The sequence below is a fragment of the Hevea brasiliensis genome, unplaced genomic scaffold (assembly GCF_030052815.1).
Source record: "Hevea brasiliensis isolate MT/VB/25A 57/8 unplaced genomic scaffold, ASM3005281v1 Scaf63, whole genome shotgun sequence".
NCBI lineage: Eukaryota > Viridiplantae > Streptophyta > Magnoliopsida > Malpighiales > Euphorbiaceae > Hevea > Hevea brasiliensis.
The window spans coordinates 19,352-38,702 of record NW_026615173.1 but is presented as its reverse complement, the minus strand read 5'-3'; positions in this window follow the sequence as shown (position 1 = coordinate 38,702).

Below are 19,351 nucleotides of genomic sequence, written 5' to 3'. Positions count from 1 at the left end.
TTAATACTTGTGGAAATACCATTTCACAAAGCTAAATTCATACATACTATAACAATTTTAATAATCATTGAATTAAATCCAATGCTTGTTAAACATAATACATAAGAAAAATATGTCATTTAATCATATGAAATATTTAGAACAAAATCAGTTAAAAACTAGTTGTGCACAAACCTGATTCGAGTCGCTCCTAGGCCTTGACTCAATGTTCCTTATGCTTTTCAATATCCTTTTCAACTGAAACACATAATTTAAAGTGTTTCAGTACTCAATGAATTTATTTCCAACCATAAAATCCAATATCTAAATTTACTTGGCACTTTTCCCTTCAATTCATTTCATTAGTCAACTTATAATGTTGACCCTTGATGTACTCTAAGTGAGTCAATTCCAATGTTACCAATATATCACATTTTATAGCCCTTTAGTGTTGGTATATGTTACCAAATTCATTTTCAAGTGTATTGAATTTTATTGCAATTTATCAGATTTCGGTGTATTATTTTGACCTAGCCGGACGACCTAGTTCCCTCGATTTTCGGGTTTCGATCCAAACTAGAAACTTGTAGGTCTATGTCTTATTGCACGCAGGGCAAAATTTTAGGCCATTCTGAGTTGTGTATACCAAGTTATGGTCAATTTACCAATGCTGGACAGAATGCATCAAAATGGTAACTTTAGGTCATTTTTAGGTCACTTTTGGTTCGGCCAGTTTCAGTACCTGAACTTGTGCAAGGTATTTGGCTTGGTTCTGGCCATTTTTAGGCTTTGATGTCTTCATAAGAATTGTAGATCTATGTCCAAACTATTCATGGTTAATATTTCAGGTCATTTGGACCTTTTTTGAGTAAGTTATGGTCAAAATACTAACTGCTGCCCAAATGGTCAATTTTCATGCTTCCAAGTCACTAACTCAGATTTGGTCATTTTTGAAGTCACTTTCTGGACAGAATTTAGGCAGGCTTTCTTCATGAAAGTTGGCACATTTTGTGCCTAGTTTCACCTTCAATTGGCCTCATACTAATTGGAGTCACACACTTAGGGTTATAGGTCCATTTGCACACTACCCTCTATATACTTTTCAAACACCAAACCAAACACATGTTTACCAATTACATTTTCGCTTCCCATACCATTCTGCATTTGGCATTAACCAAAACCATTCAATTCTCTACATTATAGGTCAACTTGGACAGAATATAACCACTTCAAAATACACTAAATGTAGTCACAATTCACAAAGTTCAATCCCAACGATATATACACATAAATACTACTAATTATCACATATCCTTCCATTAACAATTTGCCTACCTTATCACTACTATCTCATATACATAGGCTGCCATTTTTTTGTACCATACTTCAATAACAATTCATGAATTTAAACATTATCAACCTTCACCATGAGGCTGCCCAAGTCTCACATGCATATCAAACTTCCATTTTTACTTTTCAACTTACAATCACACTTTATACATGGTAATCAACTTCAATACATATAAGCACTTAATTTAACATCATTATCCATAAAATTCATATAAGAGCAAACTACTTACCTTACACTTCCATGGCTGCCAAAAATGGACAGTCCATAACTCAACCATTTCTTCAAATTTCTTCACCAAAAATACTACCCATAACCTCAACACAAGTTTTAATTAAGAAAGGGAAGAAAATAAACACTTACCTCTTATTGGAGCTTACTAAAACCTCACCCAAACTTCTTCTTTTTGCTGTCAATGTCTTCCCCAAGCTGAGTATGCAAGGTTTAATGAAGAAACTTAGTGTAAAAGAGGGCTAAATGTGGAGTGCATGGAGGTAGAATGAGGTTTGGCTATGGAGGATTTTCTTTTGAGAGGATGAATTCGGCTGGCCTGTTTGTGAGGTTGAAGATGACAGATTTTCTATCCCAAAATGTTGTATTTTAATGTCCCTTAATTCCCCTTAGTTGAGCACTAACTTAGTTTTAAGATTTAATAATCCAAAGTTTCCAATTTTGCAATTTTGTCACCATTCTTCCACTATTTACATTATGTACCATAATTTAATTTTTTTATGTCATTTTCAAAGTTTAATATCATTTATTTTTAATGGACATTTAGGTCAAAAGGCAACTCAGGGTGTCAATTGACTACAATGCCCCTATTCAGGTTGCATTCCCAATTTTTTGATAACACCGAGTTTTGTCGTTTTCTCGATTTCTCGTTTTTTTTTGTACTAATTAATTAATTTTTCTTTAATATTTCTAATGAAATTTATACTTCAATAGATGTTTTTTAAGTCTTAAAAATATTTTCCAGGGTTTCCCGCGGTCCAGGGCTAGTCAATGGTCCACGCTAAAACTTCCGATGCGGTCACCCATCGTTATGGTTCTCAGCTTGTTTAACTTGGTTACATTTCATTGCTATTATTTTTCCTTTGTTTTTATTGTATTTTCTTTTCTTTTATTTCATTATTTTATGTCTCCTCACTAATATTTAAGTGTAGTTCTAGGCATCCTAGCTGTCCGGGCCACACTGGTCACCGGAATAGTAGAACGCACTACCGAACATAGGGGTGTTATAATTGTCCCCCCCTTAAAATAAATTTTGTCTCGAAATTTTACCTGGCATCAGTCTCTGAATAGCTGTGGGTACTGTCTCCTCATGTCCTCTTCTAAGGAGAAACTTTAAGGAATACTTTATTACCCACTGCATATTCAATATCTCTTATCTTCAGATCAACATAGGACTTTTGACGGTCTGATGCAGCCTTGAGTCGATCTCTGATCAATCTGATCTTTTCCTCTGTCTGCTGAACAATTTCTAGCCTAATCATCTTCCTTTCACCTACTTCATCCCAACATAGGGGAATTCTGTACTTTCTACCATATAAAGCTTCATATGGAGGCATCCCAATGCTTGATTGGCAGCTGTTGTTATAAGCAAACTCAATAAAAGGCAAGTGTATATCCCAACTACCTTCAAACTCAATCGCACAAGCTCGTAGCATATCCTCCAATATCTGAATTACACTCTCAGACTAGCCATTTGTCTGTGGGTGGAATGCTGTGCTGAAGTTCAATCCAGTTCCTAGGGCTCTCTGAAGACTACCCCAGAATCTAGAAGTGAACCTACGATCTCTGTTTGATACAATCGATACTGGCACTCCATGCAGTTTTACAATCTCATTTATATACATTCTAGCCAATCTGTCCAACTATAGTCCATCCGGACTGGCAAAAAGTGAGCAGACTTGGTTAGTCTATCAACTATGACCCATACTGCATCATGACTATTCTGTGTCCTCGGAAGTCTCATCACAAAATCCATAGTTATCCGTTCCCTTACAATGTTTCATAGGGTGTCGTTTGTATGCTAGCTTGACACTTATTATTGTATACAAATTCTGTTAGTGGGAGGTATCTATCCCATCTCCCTTCGGATTCAAGGACACAAGTTCTCAGTATATTCTTGAGGGCTTATTACATTTTACAGGTTATTATTATTATTTCATTTCATTATTTACACAAACTCAATGAGTTTCAGAATTTACCTGAATTACTTGTTCCGACTGTCCATCCGTCTGAGGATGATAAGTCGTACTGATATCTCTAAACTTATAGTAATTATTGTGGTACAGGTAGTTCACATTATTGTAATCGAGTTACTGACTCCAGCTACCTTACAAGTGTAGTCTTTCGACAGGCTAGTTCTGAAGTTTTAAATTTTTGACTAAAATTTTCACATTTATTTCCCGTAATAATACTCTATTCGGGCGTAACTGTATCAATTTATAGATTACTTATAAATATTCTATTTTATTGTACCATGAGGAAGCACGTAGCTCTACAAAATAATCCCGTGTCAATACTGTAATCTGCAGCTTACAATACAAACATCGAGAACATTACATAGTCACTACGTTATAACCTCATGGACTAGGTTTTCTAACATCTTATCTTTCTCGAATCCACAATATCCTAAGTCGATTCTGATTATAATATCCCTTGACAATTACTAACAGTAACATCTTTGCCCTCATCTAGTGCAATTCTATTACTGTAACTTACTTTTAGGTCCTCTTACCTTACATTAAGTAGGCTTGCCAATTAGCTTTATAATTTATGGTGTGTTAGAAAATAATTTTAGCTAACAATTCTTCCAAAATTAATGTCAATCATACTTGTTATTATAGTTTTTATCCTAAAGGACTAGTCACTAATACATCAAAATTCATTCCCATGTAAAGGAATAGCAACAGAACATATAGTTCTAACACTAGCGCACAACTAAGTAGTGCTGGGATAAAATAATAACTAATTATTTCTTTCAAAAATTAAGAACTTACCAGCAGCTACATTCGAAGTTTCTGCTCTTTCCCCTTGGCGCATAATGGACGCTCTAACTGATGCACTACTATGTTTGGGTTGATTCACTGTGTTATGGTTGTGAGGAGTACCAACTCTATTTCTATCTCGACCTCTACTGACTGTCTGTGAACTTTTGAGAGCAGATCGAGGTACTCTAGTACAATTTCTAACAAAGTGTCCAAGCTTTCCACAATTGTAGCAGGCTCCAAAGGCCTTACGAAAAATACCTCCATGTAGCTTGCCACAAGAGTTACAGATACGAGGAGGATAGGAACTTCTAATTGTTCGACAACTAGGTCTTGCTGGTCTCTGCCCTGATGATCTGCCTCTGTCATATTCCTGAGCTAGTGACTCCTCAAATTCTTTTCTCTTTCCCAAATTACTACTCGAGTTCTGACCAGCAGATTTCTCCCTCTTCTCTATTTCACACTGCCCTTGTGGGGGTTGGGTTTGTGTTTGAGCTAGAGCTGACAGTGTATCAGCCATTTGTTGAAAGAAAGTGGCCATTTGCTGGGCCATTTGTGTAGTAATTTGTACCGATAAAACTGGTACAGTCGAGCCTTCGACACTTTGTGGGTCTGGGGCCTCAACTTGTACTTCTGCCATCACAGACTGTTCTATTGTCTCATTCTTCTCTTCCCTATCTTTTCACAGGATTTTCTATTCCTGTACAACTAACATAAGGAGATTCCTTGTAACACCCCTAAGTTCGGTAGTGCGTTCTACTGTTCCGATAACCAGTGTTGTCCGGACAGCTAGGATGCCTAGAACTACACTTCGATATGAGTGAGGAGACATAAAATAATGAAATACAAGAAAAGAAAATACAAGAAAAATAAAGGAAAAATAATAGCAAAGAAATGTAACCAAGTTAAGCGAGCCGAGAACCCTAGCGATGGGTGACCGCACCGGGAAGTCACGGCGTGGACCGTTGACTAGCCCTAGACCGCGGGGAACCCTGAAAAATATTTTTAGGACTTAAATAGACTCCTATTGAAGTATAAATACCATTAGAAAAATCAAAGAAAAATTAAATAATTAGTACAAAGAAAAGTGAGAAATCGAAAAACGGACAAAACCCAGGTTATCAAAAATCTGAATGCAACCCGAACAGGGGCATTGTGGTCATTTGACATCCCGAGTTGTCTTTTGACCTAAATGTCCATTAAAAATAAATAATATTACACTTGGAAAATATAATGAAAAATTAATTTAGTGGTACCTAATGTAAATAGTAAAAATGGAGAGTTAAATGTGGGAAAATGAAAGTTAAGATTAAAATAATAGTTAATTTTGACATAGTGCTCCACTAAGTCATTTAAGTGGACCACTAACTCACCCTTTGGACAGCAGATTGAACTTCATCTTCAAGCTCCCAAATTCAGCCGAAAATGGTGAAAAGAAGATCCACCATTGTTGTCCACTTGAAAGCTTCATGCAAGCTTGATTTAAGCTTCGTTCTTGGCACCTTTCTTCACTAAAAGTAACCACCACACCATGGGCAGTAGATAGGCAGCAAGAAGACCAAGTTTTGGAGAGGTTTTGAAGAATTTCCAAAGTGGTAAGTTTGTATTTTTGGGTTATTGCTTCATTAAAGTTTGTAAGGATGTTATGGGTGTTTGATTTATGGAGAAATTTTTGAGGTTTGATGTTGAATGGGGATGTGTACTTTTGGCAGCCATGGAAACACCTTGAAGGCAGTTTATTTTTGCTTGTAAATGGTGAATTAAATGATTGATTAAATGTATATTGTGTAGGAAATTGTTTGGGTGATGTATACTTAGTATATGTAAATGTGAAATGAAATTTAAAGCTTGGAAATTAATGGAATGTAAATGTACCATTGTGGCAGTTTGTTAGCTCTTGAAGAATGCTGGAATTCATGCTTGGTTTATGGAATAATGATGTTAATTTGTGATAGGGGTTATGGTAGTTTGAGTGCATGTATGATGGTGTAAATGAGCATGAATTGGTGATTGAATTGTTGTAAATTGAGTTGGACAAATTCTGCACTTGTTGGTGCACATTGAATGTAATTGTAAGCTGCCAAAATGACCTATAATATGTTGTAAATTATGTTTAGGTTATGGTACAACCAGAATTGACTTGAATGTTGAGTTTGGTAAGTGTTAGGAGTGATCCTTGATGTGTATGAAAGAAATGCAATAAGGCATTTTGAGTTTTAGGCCTAGAACTTTGAGTGTGTGGCTCCAATTGGTATGAGACCAATTGAAGGAGAAACTAGGCACAAAATGTGCCAACTTTCATGAAGGAAGCTTGCCAAAATTCTGCTTGCAAGGTAGCTTGAAAAATGACCAAATCCAGATTAAGTGCAAATAAGGCCTGAAAATTGACCATTTGGGCAGCAGTTAGTGTTTAGGCCATAACTCACACAAAACCGGTCCAATTGACCTGAAATTTTAACCATGAATAGTTAAGACCCATATCTATAAGTCTTATGAAGACACCAAAGCCCAGAAATGACCATAAGCAAGTGAAACAGCTTGCACAAATTCAGATCCAAAACTGGCTGAACCTAAAATGACCTAAAGTGACCTAAAGTGATCAATTTGATGCATTTTGACCAGCAATAGTAAAATGACCATAACTTGGTCTACATAACTCAGAATGACCTGAAAGTTTGCCCCGGGTTCCATAAGACATAGATATACAAGTTTGTAGTTTTGACCGAAACCCGAAAACTGAGGGAACTAGGTCGTCTGGCTAGGTCAAACTAGTATCCCAAAATCCAGCAAATTGCAAGAAAATGCAGTATACACGGAAATGAACTTGGTAACATGTACCAACCCTAAAATATTATCGAATGTGACATATTAATAACATTAAAACCTAATTTACCTAGAATGCATCGAGGGTCGACATATTAGGTTGACTAAGCAAATATTAGAATTCAGTGAATTAATTATCAAGCATTATCGTTAGAGACAGTTTAAATGAGTACTGAAACACTTCAAATTGTGCTTCTCAGTTAACAAAGACTCAGGGAAAGGGAAGGAAACGCTGAGTCAAGGCCAGGAGACAGTTATCAGAGGTTTGTGCACAACGGCTATTTCTTTTAAATTTTTCAATTGAAATGAATTATGATTATTATACATTATTATTTTAAATTGTGTTTGTGCACAACACTTATTTCTTTTGAATTTTTCAATTGAAATAAATTATGACTATTTGAATATTATTGTTTTCAATTATGGAAATGTGTTTGAATGGATACTTATTTCTTGAAAAGCATTGTAAATAGTTTGAAATTGTGAAAAATTGTTTGAATGATATTGATGGATACTTATTGCTTGAAAAGCATTGTAAATGGGTTGAAACTGTGGAAAAAAATTATTTAGTGTGATTTGTGAAAATTGAAGTTACTTATGAATTGTGTTGCCATTTTGTGAATGAAATTATGACTTTGGAAATTTATTGGATTCTCACGAATCATTTGAATAAAATGTTTGGAATTGATTTTGTGTTCACACTTAGCATGACAGTATCGTATCATTCCTTCTCCATTTATGGGGTTGTGATTGTTTATTTTCCTTCTCCATTTATGGAGTTGTGATCGTTTATTTTTCTCCCTCTCTGGTTTACCAGTTGAGGTGATCGGATGAGTACTCATTATATAGCTAGCTCCCTTCCTCATTGATTTCGATTAGTGGGGTTGTGATTGCTTTGTCGTGGTGTGCAACACGGCATTGATCGGAAATTTTGTGTCATGGCTTAAGTTGTGTATGAATTGGCAACACTGTGTTCGTAAATTATTTGACTAAATTGTGTTATTATGAGCTTTGATAATTTGTGAAATGGAGTTTAAATCCTTATTGACATTCACTGTCTTTTGAATTTAACCATGTTTTGATTATTGAGATTTATTGTGATATTGTGAAATGCAGTTTAAATCCTTATTGACATTCACTGTCTTATGAATTTAACTATGTTTTGATTACTGAGATTTATTGTGATATTGTGTTAAATTCCTTATGACATTCATTGTCTTGAATTTAACTATGGTTTTACGTATCTATCATTTATATGATTTATGAACTGTGATTTAAAGTTGTATTTGGTTAATGTTGTGCACCACTGAGACATTGTCTCAGCGATAGCTTTTCATTGCTGTCGCAAGTAGACAGACGAACAGGGCAGCAGACTAGGCTGCTAGTACATCCAGCGAGAGATTATCGGGTATATTGAGTATACCTCATTTTGCATTTTGTACTGTAATGTATATTCACTGTATGTACATATTGATTTTGGTTTTGAGCAGTTGTAAATTCAAATTGTACATTGAAGTTGTAAAATAATTATGAGTTATTTTGGCTTGTAAAAATTGTATTATATTTCTTGTATCTCAATCTTTGAAAAATCACTGTGGATTTGAGTTGAGAAATATGTTGTGTTGAGAAAATGTTGGAGTTGAGATTTGGAAATATATTGAAGTGCTTTTTACAGGTTTTCTGAAGAACTGTTTTATCCAAAATACAAAATGGCACTCTGCCAAAGTTTTTACAGAAATTCCAAATAATTCAAATGTGTTAGTTTTATCACTTCAGCTCAAAAAGTTTTTTAACACCTGTAAATAGTGCTCACCACTGTAAAAGAAGTAAGAAAAGTTTTTAAAAATCCCTTGTAGTATATTTAATGGATTATCAGTAGACGAAGTTGGTAATTCTTTAGGTATACTACGGGATCATGTTATGCCTTACAGAGGGGTAGGGTGTGACATGTTTTAGTGGTATCAGAGCAAGTTTTTAAATTCTGTTTTCACCTGTAATTTGAATATTCTTTCTTCATAGTACAACTACTCAATATCATTGTTTGATACATACAGTACATTACATTATAAATATGCACTAACGGAGGAAATCTCCTTTGTTAATTGTTCGGAGGTCTAAGATCCTCGAATTGACTATGGAAGAGAGTGATCGCTCACGATCAACCGATAGAGGTGAGGTACAAGTTGAGGCCCCAGCCCACAAAGTGTCAAAGGTCTGATCAGATCAGCTTTTATCGGGTACAAATTATCGCACAAATGGCCCAAAGAAATGGCCACAGCTTCTTCCAATAAATGGTCGATAACTGTCACCCAAGCCCAAGCATGCACTCCAACCCCCACAAGGGCAACATGAAATAGAGAAGAGGGAGAAACCTATGGGTCAGAGCTCAAGCAGTAATTTCAGAAAGAGAAAAGAATATGAGGAGCCCCGAGCTTAGGGATATAATAGAGGTGGATCATCAAGGCAGAGACCACCAAGGTCCAATCGTCGAACAACTAGAAGTTCCTACCCTCCCCGCCAATGTGAAACTTGTGGTAGAAATCATGGTGGGGTATGCTATGAGGCTATTGGAGCCTGTTATAACTGTGGAGGCACAGGACACTTTGCCAAGGACTGCACTAGTAGTCGCAGAGTTGGACCACCTCCTACTATCGCAGATGGTCGCGTAACCCTATCACTGTAAGTTCACAACCACCTAGCAGAGGTAGAGGCAGGGGTAGAGGTAGTCCAGTAGGCAGCCAAGGCACAGTGAAACATTCAGAGAAAGATAGTGCTCCAGTCAGAATCTATGCAATGAGACAGAGAGAAGAGGCCGAGACATCTGATGTTATGGCTGGTACCTTCTCAACTTTTAATCAAGATGTGTTTGTGTTATTTGATCCGGGTTTTACCCATTCTTATGTGTGTGCTAGCATCATTGATTGCATTGCTGTTCCATGTACAAAAATGGACCTTGAGGTGCTAGTAACAAGTCCGTTAGGACAGGAGGTCAGGGTTAATAGAATGTATAGGGATTGTCCTTTGGTGATCCAAGGACACACTTTTCTATCTGATTTCATTGAAATGCCCTTCAGGGATTATGATATCATCTTAGGCATGGATTGGTTAGCTAGGCATCATGCCATGATTGATCAGAGATTGAAGATCACTTTTGGTCTCCCAAAGATGCTGATGTGGTAATACATGGGAAGAGGCAGCTATTGCCATCAAACATCATTTCGGCTGCACTAGTCAGAAAAATGATCAGAAAGGGGTGTGAAGCATACTTGGCACATGTGGTAGACGCCCAAGTGGAGAGTCCAGCATTGAAAGATATCCCTACAGTACATGACTTTCCAGATGTGTTTCCTGATGAATTTCTAGGATTACCTTCGGAAAGAAGTGCAGTTTGAAATTAATGTTATGCCTGGTGTGGATCCAATCTCCATAACACCATACAGAATGGCACTAGTAGAGTTGAAGGAGTCTGAATACTTTTATGTTAGTGTTAGAATTATATGTTCTGTTGTTATTCCTTTATAGGGGAATAAATTTTGATGCATTAGTGATTAGTCCTTTACGATAAGGATTGTGATAATAAGTGAAATTAGTTTTGGAAGAGTTTATCGGCAAAAAGTATTTTTTGACACACCATAAATTATAAAGCTAATTGGCGAGCCTACTTAATATAAGGCAAGAGGATGTAAAAGTAAGATGCAGTAATGGAATTACTCTAGATGAGGGCAAGGATGTTACTGTTAGTAATTGCTAATGGATATTGTAATCAGAATAAGTTCGGATATCAGTGAATTCGAAAAGGATAAAAGATAGGAAAGTTTGATCTATTGGAATGTATCGTAGTAACTATGCAATGTTCTTGATGTTTATACTGTATGCTGTTGATTACAGTACTAACTTGAGATTATTATGTAAAGCTACATACTACTCGATAGTACACCTAGATGATAATAGTTGCCAACGGCATCTGTTTTGGTATAGTTATGCCAGGAAAGAATTTAATTGTTAAGAATAAGTTTGAAAATCCTACTTAGGGATCTAAAACTCAAAAGTTAGAATATCGAAAGGTTATAATTCAGTACAAAAGGAAGTAAGTTATAGAATATTGACAGATAAAAAGAGTTATGGAAGTAGAGATTTGAACAGTTGATTTATATATAACAAAGAAATATTACGAATGTGAGAAAGACTATGGACTAGAATGGTCAGAGGACTACTGACTAGATAAATGATTCTAACATAACCTCAAGGGTCATTCAAAAAGGAACATGAACCGAAATATTAGACAGCACAATAGTAAGAGGAGATTGGTGTTATCCAAACAAATTAAACGTTGTATTAGATTGTTAAAAGTCTTATACAAATTTGAGAAAAAGAAGATTATACGATCATATAGAAAGGAGAAAATAAACGTATGACTATTGTAAGATGGCTATTGGGTAAAATTTCGTGGACGAAATTTATTTTAAGGGGGAGAGAATTGTAACACCCCTAAGTTCGGTAGTGCGTTCTACTGTTTCGATAACCAGTGTTGTCCGGACAGCTAGGATGCCTAGAACTACACTTTGATATGAGTGAGGAGACATAAAATAATGAAATACAAGAAATGAAAATACAAGAAAAATAAAGGAAAAATAATAGCAAAGAAATGTAACCAAGTTAAGCGAGCCGAGAACCCTAGCGATGGTTGACCGCTCCGGGAAGTCACGGCGTGGACCGTTGACTAGCCCTAGACCGCGGGGAACCCTAAAAAATATTTTTAGGACTTAAATAGACTCCTATTGAAGTATAAATACCATTAGAAAAATCAAAGAAAAATTAAATAATTAGTACAAAGAAAATTGAGAAATCGAAAAACGGACAAAACCCGGTGTTACCAAAAAATCGGGAATGCAACCCGAACAGGGGCATTGTGGTCATTTGACATCCCAAGTTGTCTTTTGACCTAAATGTCCATTAATAATAAATAATATTACACTTGGAAAATATAATGAAAAATTAATTTAGTAGTACCTAATGTAAATAGTAAAAATGGAGAGTTAAATGTGGGAAAATGAAAGTTAAGATTAAAATAATAGTTAATTTTGACATAGTGCTCCACTAAGTCATTTAAGTGGACCACTAACTCACCCTTTGGACAGCAGATTGAACTTCATCTTCAAGCTCCCAAATTCAGCCGAAAATGGTGAAAAGAAGATCCACCATTGTTGTCCACTTGAAAGCTTCATGCAAGCTTGATTTAAGCTTTGTTCTTGGCACCTTTCTTCACTAAAAGTAACCACCACACCATGGGCAGTAGATAGGCAGCAAGAAGACCAAGTTTTGGAGAGGTTTTGAAGAATTTCCAAAGTGGTAAGTTTGTATTTTTGGGTTATTGCTTCATTAAAGTTTGTAAGGATGTTATGGGTGTTTGATTTATGGAGAAATTTTTGAGGTTTGATGTTGAATGGGGATGTGTACTTTTGGCAGCCATGGAAACACCTTGAAGGCAGTTTATTTTTGCTTGTAAATGGTGAATTAAATGATTGATTAAATGTATATTGTGTAGGAAATTGTTTGGGTAATGTATACTTAGTATATGTAAATGTGAAATGAAATTTAAAGCTTGGAAATTAATGGAATGTAAATGTACCATTGTGGCAGTTTGTTAGCTCTTGAAGAATGCTGGAATTCATGCTTGGTTTAGGGAATAATAATGTTAATTTGTGATAGGGGTTATGGCAGTTTGAGTGCATGTATGATGGTGTGAAGTTGGACATGTAAATGAGCATAAATTGGTGATTGAATTGTTGTAAATTGAGTTGGACAAATTCTGCACTTGTTGGTGCACATTGAATGTAATTGTAAGCTGCCAAAATGACCTATAATATATTGTAAATTATGTTTAGGTTATGGTACAACCAGAATTGACTTGAATGTTGAGTTTGGTAAGTGTTAGGAGTGATCCTTGATGTGTATGAAAGAAATGCAATAAGGCATTTTGAGTTTTAGGCCTAGAACTTTGAGTGTGTGGCTCCAATTGGTATGAGACCAATTGAAGGAGAAACTAGGCACAAAATGTGCCAACTTTCATGAAGGAAGCTTGCCAAAATTCTGCTTGCAAGGTAGCTTGAAAAATGACCAAATCCAGATTAAGTGCAAATAAGGCCTGAAAATTGACCATTTGGGCAGCAGTTAGTGTTTAGGCCATAACTCACACAAAACCGGTCCAATTGACCTGAAATTTTAACCATGAATAGTTAAGACCCATATCTATAAGTCTTATGAAGACACCAAAGCCCAGAAATGACCATAAGCAAGTGAAACAGCTTGCACAAATTCAGATCCAAAACTGGCCGAACCTAAAATGACCTAAAGTGACCTAAAGTGATCAATTTGATGCATTTTGACCAGCAATAGTAAAATGACCATAACATGGTCTACATAACTCATTGTAAATGGGTTGAAACTGTGGAAAAAAATTATTTAGTGTGATTTGTGAAAATTGAAGTTACTTATGAATTGTGTTCCCATTTTGTTAATGAAATTATGACTTTGGAAATTTATTGGATTCTCATGAATCATTTGAATAAAATGTTTGAAATTGATTTTGTGTTCACACTTAGCATGACAGTATCGTATCATTCCTTCTCCATTTATGCGGTTGTGATTGTTTATTTTCCTTCTCCATTTATGGAGTCGTGATCGTTTATTTTTCTCCCTCTCTGGTTTACCAGTTGAGGTGATCAGATGAGTACTCATTATATAGCTAGCTTCCTTCCTCATTGATTTCGATTAGTGGGGTTGTGATTGCTTTGTCGTGGTGTGCAACGCGGCATTGATCGGAAATTTTGTGTCATGGCTTAAGTTGTGTATGAATTGGCAACACTGTGTTCGTAAATTATTTGACTAAATTGTGTTATTATGAGCTTTGATAATTTGTGAAATGGAGTTTAAATCCTTATTGACATTCACTGTCTTTTGAATTTAACCATGTTTTGATTATTGAGATTTATTGTGATATTGTGAAATAGAGTTTAAATCCTTATTGACATTCACTGTCTTTTGAATTTAACCATGTTTTGATTATTGAGATTTATTGTGATATTGTGAAATGGAGTTTAAATCCTTATTGACATTCACTGTCTTATGAATTTAACTATGTTTTGATTACTGAGATTTATTGTGATATTGTGTTAAATTCCTTATGACATTCATTGTCTTGAATTTAACTATGGTTTTATGTATCTATCATTTATATGATTTATGAACTGTGATTTAAAGTTGTATTTGGTTAATGTTGTGCAACACTGAGACATTGTCTCAGCGATAGCTTTTCATTGCGCCGCAGTAGACAGATGGATGGGCAAGCAGACTAGGCCGCTAGTACATCCAAATGAGAGATTATCGGGTATATTGAGTATATCTCATTTTGCATTTTGTACTGTAATGTATATTCACTGTATGTATATATTGATTTTGGTTTTGAGCAGTTGTAAATTCAAATTGTACATTGAAGTTGTAAAATAATTATGAGTTATTTTGGCTTGTAAAAATTGTATTATATTTCTTGTATCTCAGTCTTTGAAAAATCACTGTGGATTTGAGTTTAGAAATATGTTGGAGTTGAGATTTGGAAATATATTGAAGTGCTTTTACAGGTTTTCTGAAGAACTGTTTTATCTAAAATACAGATGGCACTCTGCCAAAATTTTTACAGAAATTCCAAATAATTCAAATGTGTTAGTTCTATAACTTCAGCTCAAAAAGATTTTTAACACCTGTAAATAGTGCTCACCACTGTAAAAGAAGTAAGAAAAGTTTTTAAAAATCCCTTGTAGTATATTTAATGGATTATCAGTAGACGAAGTTGGTAATTCTTTAGGTATACTACGGGATCATGTTATGCCTTATAGAGGGGTAAGGTGTGACATTCCTCTCCATTAGTTCATATTTATTATGTAAATGTACTATATGTATCAAACATTTGAGCAGTTGTAGTTACCGATAAAAAGATTTCAAATTTACAGTTCGAAATTTACTTTAAAACCATTACTCTGATACCACAAAACATGTCACACCCTACTCCTCCGTAAGATGTAACATGATCCCGTAGTACACCTAATGAATTACCATACTTCGCCTACAGATAACCCATTAGATATACTACAAGGGATTTTAAAACAATTTTCGTGAAATTTAAATCATCGATTAAAATCTGTTGTTATAAAATTTTTTCAATATTTTGGCAAAGTGCCGGCTGTGTTTTTAGAAAACAGTTCTTCAAACCTGAAAAGGAAAAACTCTCTAAATATGTTTTCTCAAATACAACTTCATGAAACTTCATTTCATCTCACAATTCAATTTCAATAATCAATCATTTCATTTTCAAACCAACCTCATCATAAAAGAAACATTTCATTGATTACAAGACTCAAAAATTAATATTACAAAACTATTCAAGTAAACGAAACCTCAAATTTACATTTACAATAATTTACATTTAATTACATACCAAAATAGTTTACAAGAGTTTTTATACAACTGCTCAAATAATTTACATACATATTATTACATGCATACATCAAAACTTGTGTACATGGATATACCTAGAGCTAATCTGAATGTCTCTTCAAAGAAGCTTACTCAATTGCTCTATGCTCTTTTCACCTGCGACAGCATACAAAGCTATCGCTGAGTGGTGAACTCAGTGGTGCACAACTATAACTTAAAACATAGTTCAATATACCTTAGCAAAATTTCAGCAAATAATTTGAAAATCAAGATACTCATCAAATTCCAAAAATCAAATTATTCATTGCCAATAACATAAATCATTTGTATGAAATGACTTTGATCGTGAAATTCAATTTATCAAATCACAACCAAACATTTAAGGTAATTCCAACAAAATCAATTATACATAAATTATAATTGAAATCATAATTCTTTACTATTCAAAAACCATTCTTTATCTCAAAAGTCATTTTTTATCTCAAAAGTCATTCTTTATCTCAAAAATCATTCTTTATCTCACTAACTATGCAAGACTAATCTGAAAGGGCCATCTTCGGGGTGATTCTAGCTCCCTATGGTCCGGGAGGTCGAATCGGATTCTAACTCCCTATGGTCGGGGAGGTCGAATCATCGTGCACAGTACACATCACAATAATGAAACTTTCAAAAGGGTCATAACAAATAAGAACTTAGATCTAACCTCTAATAAGAGGAGAATCTAAGCCTGTGCACGTACCATGGTAATCAAAACACAACTAACTCCATTGTCTTATCAACAAATGAGAGAGACGGGTAATAACCTAGTCAAGCATCTATAGTGAGATGTAAAACAATATCACAATCCTTTTAGTGAGCATAAATCACAATACAATTCGATTTAAAGTCAATTCCAATATCCAATAATTTTTATGCTCATCACAATTTAAATCATAAATTTGCATTTTTTTTTCATGCAAATTGACCATCACAATTCAAAATATATTCTATCACATTTTTTCAAAACATAATTTATTCAATTCACAACAATGCTTAATACTTGTGGAAATACCATTTCACAAAGCTAAATTCATACATACTATAACAATTTCAATAATCATTGAATTAAATCCAATGCTTGTTAAACATAATACATAAGAAAAATATGTCATTTAATCATGTGAAATATTCAGAATAAAATCAGTTAAAAACTAATTGTCACAAACTTGATTCGAGTCACTCCTAGGCCTTGACTCAATGTTCCTTATGCTTTTCAATATCCTTTTCAACTGAAACACATAATTTAAAGTGTTTCAGTACTCAATGAATTTATTTCCAACCATAAAATCCAATATCTAAATTTACTTGGTACTTTTCCCTTCAATTCATTTCATTAGTCAACTTATAATGTTGACCCTTGATGTACTCTAAGTGAGTCAATTCCAATGTTACCAATATGTCACATTTTTACCAATTACATTTTCAAACACCAAACCAAACACATGTTTACCAATTACATTTTCAATTCCCATACCATTCTGCATTTGGCACTAACCAAAACCATTCAATTCTCTACATTATAGGTCAACTTGGACAGAATATAACCACTTCAAAATACACTAAATGCAGTCACAATTCACAAAGTTCAATTCCAACAATATATACACATAAATACTACTAATTATCACATATACTTCCATTAACAATTTGCTTACCTTATCATTACTATCTCATATACATAGGCTGCCATTTTTTTATACCATACTTCAACAACAATTCATGAATTTAAACATTATCAACCTTCACCATGAGGCTACCCAAGTCTCACATACATATCAAACTTCCATTTTCACTTTTCAACTTACAATCACACTTTATACATGGTAATCAACTTCAATATATATAAGCACTTAATTTAACATCATTATCCATCAAATTCATATAAGAACAAACTACTTACCTTACACTTCCATGGTTGCCAAAAGTGGACAGTCCATAACTCAACCATTTCTTCAAATTTCTTCACCCAAAATACTACCCATAACCTTAACACAAGTTTTAATTAAGGAAGGAAAGAAAATAAACACTTACCTTTTATTGGAACTTACTAAAACCTCACCCAAACTTCTTCTTTTTGCTGCCAATGTCTTCCCCAAGCTGAGTATGCAAGGTTTAATGAAGAAACTTAGTGTAAAAGAGGGCTAAATATGGAGTGCATAGAGGTAGAATGAGGTTTGGCTATGGAGGATTTTCTTTTGAGAGGATGAATTCGGCTGGTCTGTTTGTGAGGTTGAAGATGACAGATTTTCTGTCCCAAAATGTTGTATTTTAATGTCCCTTAATTCCCCTTAGTGGAGCACTAACTTAGTTTTAAGATTTAATAATCCAAAGTTTCCAATTTTGCAATTTGTCACCATTCTTCCACTATTTACATTATGTACCATAATTTAATTTTTTTTATGTCATTCTCAAAGTTTAATATCATTTATTTTTAATGGAAATTTAGGTCAAAAGGCAACTCGGGGTGTTAATTGACTACAATGCCCCTATTCGGGTTCCATTCCCGATTTTTCAATAACACCGAGTTTTGTAGTTTTCTCGATTTTTCGTTTTTCTTTGTACTAATTAATTAATTTTTCTTTGATATTTCTAATGACATTTATACTTCAATAGATATTTTTTTAAGTCTTAAAAATATTTTTCAGGGTTCCTCGCGGTCCAGGGCTAGTCAACGGTCCGCGCCGCAACTTCTAGTGCGTTCACCCATCGCTATGGTTCTCGGCTCGTTTAACTTGATTACATTTCATTGCTATTATTTTTTCTTTGTTTTTCTTGTATTTTATTTTCTTGTATTTCATTATTTTATGTCTCCTCACTAATATTTAAGTATAGTTCTAAGCATCCTAGCTGTCCGGATCACACTGGTCGCCGGAATAGTTGAACGCACTACCGAACATTGGGGTGTTACACATGCCAATAGGGTTCAGTTAGCAGTACTGCACATGGCATTATGCCATTCTGTGATTTCATAGCTTTTAGCCATTCTGTTATTATGTTGATACTTGGCCTTGTGCCTAACGTTATTACAGCTTATTAGCTGTTCTGTTGCACACCGGAAGATACATATGTGACTGATGGTGTGACGACTCGAGGTACTTGATACCCAGTGCCAGTTTACCCATTTATCCAGTCCAGTCATCTAGTATAGGTTACTTAGGCAACCAAAAATGAAAGCAGATAAATTTAATGAAATTATGAATATAAAAAATACAAAATATTTAAGATTACCAATAATGATAAAAAAATTATCTACATAAGACATTAGAACATGCACTACATATTTATTTTATATTATTTCTTTTCATTTTATTATTGGCACCACTAAGCATTATTGCTTAGCGCGTTATTTTTTGCCATGCATAGGTTCTGGAAAGACCGACCGAGAGCCTAGTAGACCACAGACTGGGTGATACCTCCTGCAGCTCTGCATAGTATCCGTGTCACCTCACTGTCATCAGTGCATTAGTAGGAGAATAGGTTTTATTTTGTTATTTTGTAATTAACTTTTACTTTCTCATGTGCAATTGAAACTCATGTAATGTATTTTGGTGTTAATGTAAATAGTGAGAATTGTGTTTATGAATGAAAAAAAAATTGAATATTTATGTATGACTTGTATATGAATATCATATGAAATGAATGATTGAGAAATGGAAATGTTGTTGAAAATTATTGAGAT